This window comes from Phyllostomus discolor, chromosome 4 (genome assembly GCF_004126475.2).
Source record: "Phyllostomus discolor isolate MPI-MPIP mPhyDis1 chromosome 4, mPhyDis1.pri.v3, whole genome shotgun sequence".
Lineage (NCBI taxonomy): Eukaryota > Metazoa > Chordata > Mammalia > Chiroptera > Phyllostomidae > Phyllostomus > Phyllostomus discolor.
Genome location: NC_040906.2, coordinates 105,185,309 through 105,194,082, shown reverse-complemented (window position 1 = coordinate 105,194,082; position 8,774 = coordinate 105,185,309).

The following is an 8,774-nucleotide window of genomic DNA, read 5'->3' as shown; positions in this document are numbered from 1 at the left end:
TCCCCATTTCCCCTGCCTTTGCCAACCTCCTTCCCTCTACCCATCACCACACTATTGTCTGTGTCTATGGGTTATGAATGTATGTTCTTTGGCCCATCCTTTCATTTTCTTTCATTCAATCTACTGTTTCTCCCTTCCTTCTGACAGCTGTCAATCTGTACCATATATCCATGCTTCTATTTCTCTTTTGTTCATCAATTTAGTTTGTTTACTAGATTCCCCATATGAGTGAGATTATATGGTAATTGTCAGCTCTGACTGGCTTATTTCACTTAGCATAATTATCTCTAGGTCCATCCATGCTATGCAGTGGTTAAGAATTCCTTCTTTTTTGCAACCAGGTAATATTTCATTATGTTAATATAGCACAGATTTTTTATCCACTCATCAACTGATGAGCACTTGGGGTGTTTCCAGATATTGACTATTGTAAATAACACTGCTATGAATATAGGGGTACCTATATTATTTCACATTGTTTTTCAGGATTCTTAAAATATATTCCCAGAAGTGGGGTTACTGGGTCAATAGACAGTTTCATTTTCTATCTTTTGAGGAAATTCCATACTGTTTTCCATAGTATCTGCATCAGTCTGCATCCCAAGAATGCACTAGAGTTCCCCTTTCTCCACATCCTTACCAGCACTTGTTTCTAATCTTATGGGAAATGCTTTTAGTTTTTGCCTATTGAGTATATGTTAGCCATAGGTTTTTCATATATGGCCTTTATGTGTTGAGGTATGATCCCACTATTTCCATTTTGCTGAGAGTTTTTAAAGAAACCCCTAAATATTTAAAGAAAATTTTGGTGGACTTTAAGAGAGAAATTTACAGTAATACAGTGATAGAAGGGGATTATAATACCACACTGTTCTCAATGGATAGATCTCCAGACAAAAAAAAATCAACAAAGCAAAAGCAAACTTAGAAACACACTAGATTGGATCACTTTAATTGATGTTTACAGAACATTTCATCCTAAATTTGCAGAATATACATTCTTCTAAAGTGGAACATTCTCAATGGTAGACAACATGTTAAGATACAAAATATTTTTTTTAATATTCAAGAAGATTGAAATCATATCCAGCATCTTCTAGGACCACAATGACATGAAACTAAAAATTCACTTCAGTTAAAGTACTCACAGCATTCAAACATATGGAGTCTAAATAGCATGTTATTAAACAATTAATTGGTTAACAATGAAGCCAAGATAGAATTAAAAACATTACCTGAAAACAAATGAAAATAAACACACAAAAGCCCCAAATCATTGGAACACATCCAAAAAAATCTTGAGTGAAGTTTATATCACTACATTCCTACTTCAAAAACCAAGAAAAATCTAAAATAAACAATCCAACTCTACATCTAAAAGAACTAAAAAAAGAAAAACAAACAAAACTCAGAGCAAGTAGAAGGAAAATATAATAAAGGTCAGAATGGAAACAAATGACTTAGAGACTGAAGAACAATACAAATAATCAATGAAACCAAAATTTGGTTCTTTAAAAAGATAAATAAAATTAATGAACCTTTAACCAGACTCATCAAGAAAAAAAGACAGAGTACTCAAATAAATAATATCATAAATGAAAGAGAAGTAACAACTGACAAGACAGATATATAAACAATTGTAAGAAAATATTATGAAAAAAAAGAAAATATTATGAAAAACTACAAGCCAAAAAATTGGATAACCTGCATGAAATTGATAAATTTTTAGAAACATACATTCTTTCAAAACTGAATCAGGGTTAATCAAAAAATGTGACTAGACTAATTACAACTAATGAAATTGAAATAGTAATGAAAAAACTGCCAGCAAACAAAAGTCTGGACCAGATGGCTTCACAGGCGAATTCTAACAAACGATCAAAAAATCCTAACACCTATCACCCACAAACTATTCCAAAAATTTCAGAGGAAGGAAGACTTCTAAGCTCTTTTAATGAAGCCAGCATTATCTATATTTCAAGACCAGATAAAAGCAACCATTATCCATATTCCATAGCCAGATAAAGGCACTATAAAAGAAGAAAATTTATGAGCCAATACCTCTGAGGAACATAAATGCTAAAATCCGCAACAAAATATCCAGATCCAGCTAACCAGATCCAGCAATACATTTAAAAAACCATACTGCATGGCAAAGTAGGATTTATCCCAGTGATGCAAGGTTGGTACGATATTCTCAAATCAATGAATGTAATAATGCATCACATTAAAAATAAAATTAAAAATAACATAATTCTATCAATAAATGGAGAAAAAGCATTCATGTTTCATAGTGTTTCTTTTTTGAACAAACTCTTTAGTACAATGTAGAGACTTTCTTTGTCTCTCGTTATGGCCTTTGATTTGAAGTCTATTTAGTGAGGTATAAGTATTGCTACCTCAGCTTTTTTTTTCATTTGTATGGTTTATTTTTTCCATCCCTTCACTTATTAGCATCTGTATTTTTTGTTCTGAGGTGGATCTCTTGTAAAGAGCATATATGTGGGTCATGTTTTCCCATTCATTCAGCTACCTTTTGTCTTTAGATTGGAGCATTTAAACCATGTACATTTAAGCTCATTATTGATAGTTAGTTATTGCCTTTTTTTCCTTGATACCTCTCTTCCTCTCTCTCTATTTCTCCTTCTTTTTAAGGCAGTTCCTTTAACATTACTGGCAATACTGGTTTAGTGATAATGAAGTACTTTAGCATTTTTTGTTCTTGTTCACAAAGCTTTAAATTTCACCTTCAATTTTAAATGATGACCCTGCTGGAGAGAATGGTATTGGTTGCAGGCCCTTATTTTTCATCACTTTGAATACTTCATGCCAATCCTTTTGGGCCTGAAGTGTTTCCATTTAGAAATTACGTGACAGCTATGGGAACTCCACTGCAGGTGGCTAACTGTCCCTGTTTTGCTGCCTTTGGGGTTATTTCTTTGTCTTTAATATTTGCCATTTTAATTTTAATGTGTATTAGTGTGGGTTTCTTTGGGTTCATCTTGATTGTGACTCTCTGTGCTTCCCGAACGTGTGTAACTGTTCTTTTTTTTACTAGGTTAGGGAAGTTTTTAGCCATTATTTCTTTAAACAGGTTTTCTATCCTTTGCTCACTCTCTTCTTTTTCTGGTACGTCAGTGATGTAGACATTGTTACATTGAATACTTGATATTGTCTCAAAGGTCTCTTAGACATTCCTCATTTTTAATTATTTTTTTTTTGATGCTGCTTGGATACTTATTATTATCTTATTCTCTAAATTGCTGATTTGATCCTCTTCTTCATATAACCTGCTACTGATTGCTTCTAGGGTATTCTTCATTTCAGATATTGTGTTCTTGATTTTAGTTCTTTCTTATGCTTTTATGTCCTTTTTATTTTTTATTCATTTTGTAAGTATACTTTATTGATTATGCTATTACAGTTGTCCCATTTCCCCTTTTATTCCCCTCTACCCTGCACACCCCCTCCCACCCACATTCCCCCTCTTTAGTTCATGTCCATGGGACATACATATAAGTTCTTTGGCTTCTACATTTCCTATACTATTCTTAACCTCCCCCTGTCTATTTTCTACCTACCATTTATGCTTCATATTCTCTGTATCTTTTCCTCTATTCTTCTCCTCCATCTCCCCCACTGATAACCATCCATGTGATCTCCACTTCTGTGATTCTGTTTCTGTTCTACTTGTTTGCTTAGTTTGTTTTTGTTTTTGTTTTTTAGGTTCAGTTCTTAATAGCTGTGAGTTTGTTGTAATTTTACTGTTCATAGTTTTGATCTTTTTCTTAGCTAAGTCCCTTTAACATTCCATATAATAAGGCCTTCGTGATGATGAACTCCTTTAACTTGACCTTACCTGGGAAGCACTTTATCTGTCCTTCCATTCTACAGGATGGCTTTGCTGGATAGAGTAATCTTGGATGTAGGTCCTTGCCTTTCATGACTTAGAATACTTCTTTCCAGCCCCTTCTTGCCTGCAAGATTTCTTTTGAAAAGTCAGCTGATAGTTTTATGGGCAGTTGTTGGTAAGTAACTCTCTCCTTTTCTCTTGCTGCTTTCAAGATTCTCTCCTTATCTTTCATCTTGGCTAATGTAATTATGATGTGCCTTGGAGTGTTCCTCCTTGGGTTCAAACTCTTCAGGACTCTCTGAGCTTCCTGAACTTCCTGGAAGTCTATTTCCTTCACTAGATTGGAGAAGTTTTCCTTGATTATTCATTCAAATAAGTTTTCAATTTCTTGCTCTTCCTGTTCTCCTTCTGGCAACCCTATGATTTAGATGTTGGAACATTTAAAGATATCCTGGAAGTTCCTAAGCTTCTCATTTTTTTGAATTCTTGTTTCTTCATTCTCTTCTGGTTGAATGTTTCTTTCTTCCTTTTGGTCCACACTGTTGATTTGAGTCCTGGTTTCCTTCCCATCACTGTTGGTTCCCTGTACATTTTCATTAATTTCACTTAGCATAGCCTTTATATTTTCCTCTAAATTGCAAGCATATTCAATTCTTGCAGTGGAGTTCCAATTCTGTAAGCATTCTGATTACCAGTTATTTGAACTGTGCATCTGATACGTTGGCTATCTCTTTGTTGCTTAGTTGTATTTTTTCTGGAGCTTTGATCTGTTCTTTCATTTGGGCCACTTTTTTTTGTCTTGGAGCTCCTGTTACATATAAGAGGCAGAGGCTTAGGTGTTCACCAGGGCAGGGCAACCCACATCGCTGTGTTGTGATGCAGTATGTGGGGGAGGGGTCCAAAAGGGAACAATGCAGCTCGTTTAGCTCTCTGCTGGTTTTTAGTCACTTCCCCTGCTTCCCACAATCAAATTGGGCCTTTCTGGTGCTGATTCCCAGTGGATGGGTTTGTGTACATCCTAGGACCCTGTGGGTCTCTCCAGTGAACTCTCCTGTGAGGCTGGGAGTTTCTCCTGCTGCCGCCTCAACCCCCACAGGTGTCTTTAGTCAGAGGCTTTGAGGTTTTATTTACCTGTGCTGGAACCCTGGCTTGTGTGGTCTGTCTCACTCCCCAATTTTTCCTGCTGGTTTATCTGCATGCAAATGTGGGACCACCCTGTCTGCCAGCCAGTGCCTCACCTGTCCTGGTCCTCTAGCTGCTGCCTTGCCCTGAGTCCTCTCCTTCTGGCTTCCTGTCTCCGCCCCTCCTACTGATCTGGATGAATGTTTCTTCTTTAACTCCTTGGTTGTCAGACTTCCATACAGTTTGATTTTTTGTCAGTTCTGGTTGTTTTTTTATTTTTAAATTTGTTGTTGTCTTTCTTTTGGTTGTGCGAGGAGGCACAGTGTGTCTAACTACACCTCCATCTTGGCTGGAAGTCTTTACGTCCTTTTTAATGCTATCTTTATTTTCTATGTTCTCATTGAGATCATCTACTCTTCCTATAAGGTCCTTGAACATCCTTATAACTATTGTTTTAAACTCTTCGTCTATTATTTCAGTGACTTCCATTTCATTTAATACCTTTTATTGCGATTTATCCTCTTTGGTTTGGAGTATATTTCTATGTGTCCCTATTTTGCCTCTGTGTATTACATAGATCTTCTGAGACTCTCAAGTTTATTATGATGGCTTTATGATTGTGTTTGGTTGGACTCAAGGGAACAATATTTCAGATCACCTAAGCTCCATGCTCCAGGAATGTTTTTTTGTGTGTGGGTTATGTGCACCCTTCTTTTGTAGTTGAATTTTGAATACCATTGGTCATTTTGGGTGGGTAGAATTAACCCTTTAGTGTCTTACTATAAGGGTAAAGTTTAATCACCATGTATGAACTGCTGTGCAATGTAAGTCTCCCAAGGTGGAGTTGTTCCCAGCAACGTCTGGTGCTTGCCAGTAGAGCTCCAAGTGGTCTAAAGCCCACCACTGATTGTGTTGTTTCTCCATCCACTTAGGTGTGGTTTAGGCACAGGTTGATATTAGTTGCTGTGTTTAACCAGCCTTGGACTACTTTTATAGAACTACCACTCTTTGTGTCTGTGTATACTAACCTGGATGTGCATGGGAGCATCCAATCTATGAAAAAAAAGTTGGCTTCCTTCAACTTAGAACTGGGGGCATATTTATAAAAGGACTGAGGCTTTCTGACATTTGCCTCCACCTGTCAGCTACTGAACCAAGAAGGATGGGGCCAAATGCATTAACCCTGCATGGAATTTAGACATCTCTTTGCTACTGGTCTGAGCAGGGCTGTGCCAAAAGTATGAGCTTGGTACAGCTCCCCTGCACAGCTGAACCCAACAGGATGTGGTGAAAAGTCCAAGCTTGGTGCCATCAAACTCAGTAGGATGAGGCAGGTCAAGTGATTCAATAGGTTTACAGGAGGGGCACTGGCTGTAGCTCAGTGTGCAGAAGAAAGGTTTTCTTCCCCAAACCACACAATTTAGTCACAGTCTGGGTCTCTGCCAAAAGCCTCTCCAGAAGAGAGGACCCCTTAACATCACTGTTGGGTGTGGCATCAGACTCTTCTGCAGAACTGGAGTATGGCAGTATGGCCTCGCTATCAGAGTCCAGACCACGAACTCTCCTGGCTGGTGCTGTAACCAAAGGAGCACTTTTTCCTGGGATGGTGTGATCTTATTCTCCCAGACAGACTGAATCTCCACTGATTTTCACCTCCAGATGCTATACAAGCTCCTTTTTCCATCTCTGTTGCTCTGGGTTGGGGATCCATGCTTGGGGTCAAGATATCATGCTCCTATAGGGAGGGATTTTTGCAGCTGCTACTGCACTTGCATGCAGGGGCTTTCCTATTCCATGTCTGTGCCTTCCTACCAGCCTCTGTGTGACTTCTTCTGTAATCCTTGGTTATAATATTTTACTTCAGCTAGCCTTCAGGGTTATTTAGGTTGAGTGTTCTATAACTTAGCTGTAAGTCCAATTTGGGCTGGGAGAAAGTGAGTGTGGCCTCCACCTACTCTGCACCCACTTAGTTGGAATCTCATTTAGTTGTAATTTTGATGGAGTCATGGGAAGACTAGCATAGCATTTGCATACTCTGCCATCTTGACTGGAATTATTCAAAATTTTAAAAATTGATATGGTCCAAATGATCAGTTTCTTTAATCACTTGAGCTTTGGCGTCATGTTGCAGAAATACTTGCATAAGGTTATAAGATTTTTCTCCAGTTTTTAAAAATTAGAATCTTATACTTCTAGTTTATACCCTTAGGTCAGTGAAATATTTTAAGTCATTTTTTTTGTGAAGAGTGAAAGATCTAAATATGTCAGATATAAATATATCTTTTTGCATGTGAATAATCAGTTGTGTCAATAGCAGCTCTTAAAAAGACTACTTTTCCTTCACTAAATTCCTTCAGAACCCTTTTGAATAAAATCATTGATCATACATTTATTTCCATTCTTCTCATATAGTTGTCTACCCTAATGCAAATACCAGACTCTATTACTATATATTTATAGTATGTTTTGAAATTAAAAGTCTAAGTCTTTTTATTTTGACCTTTTTATGAAAAAAAATTGTTTTGGCTCTATTTTCTTTGAATTTCCATAGAATTTTAGGATTGACTTCAAAATTTTTACAAAAATGACTACTAAACTTTTTATAGAAATGCTGTTGGATCTATTGCTTAATTTAGGTGAAGTGCCATTTCAGTAATACTGAGTCTTTTTATTTATGACCATAGAATATTTCTCTTTTTGTCTTTTTTATTTGTCTCAGCTATGTTTTCTGATTTTCAGTGCACAAGACTTGCACTTTTTTATTAAATTTTTTTTGCAATTGAGAATAAAATTATTTTCTTAGATTTATTTCAAACCATTAATTTTTAATGTATAGTAAAAATAACTTTTGTATATTGATGTTATATATTGTGACCTTGTTGAATGTATTTATTTGTTTTAGCTCTAGTAGCCATGTGTGGGTGGTTTCTGAACAGTGTAAGGAGGTCAGGCTTTTTCTTCAGAGCAACACATTGAATACTGTGGATGTCAACTGATTGTTCTTGGTGTCAATTCAATGCAAACAAGAATCCTCATTTTGACATGCAGTGAAAAAATAAATTTTATTCAGTTCAAAGAAGCTCAGTTGTAATACAGCATGGTTGTGAAATCAGCATGACTGAGAAAGCTCGTTGAGATACATCAGGGCTGTGAAAGCAGCTTGGCTGTGAGGTGGACCTGGGTCAGATGGCTGTGAGGCCAGGCTCCTCTTCAGCTAGACAGCTCTGTTCTATCCATCACTGGTCTGCTGTGTTCCAATGAGACATCTTTGGTGTCTTAGCCCCTGCTGGGGAAATACAGTGTTTACTCTTCAGTGAGAAAGGAAAGTGTGCACTCACAGCTATAGGGGAGCTGTCTTACATAAATAGAAGTCCACCCCCCAATCCCTGATTAGTCTGTCCTCATGAAAATGAAGACTCCAAAACCTTACAGTATGATTTGTTCAAAAGGCACTTCCCTGATTGCTCAAAATGGACCTGTTTTGATTGGTCAGTAAAGAAGCTGATAAGGATATAGCTGTGCAAGTCCAACTGGATAAGGAAAGCCTAGGTTCCATTGGTTGAAATAGGATTTCAGAAACTGACTCAGATGGCGAAAACAGTGCAGGCAGGTAGTTCAGTGTAGGCTTTTCCTTGAAGTGCTATTTACTTGTGGCTTCTGTGTAGAAATAGCTTCTAGGCTCTTTTTAAAAGAAATTTGAGTCCATTGAGCCACCAGGAGGTCTTTTTTGTGGTATTGGGTTTTTTTCATTTATTTTATTTTATTTTTCCCATTTGTTGGGAACTGTGCTGCCTATTTC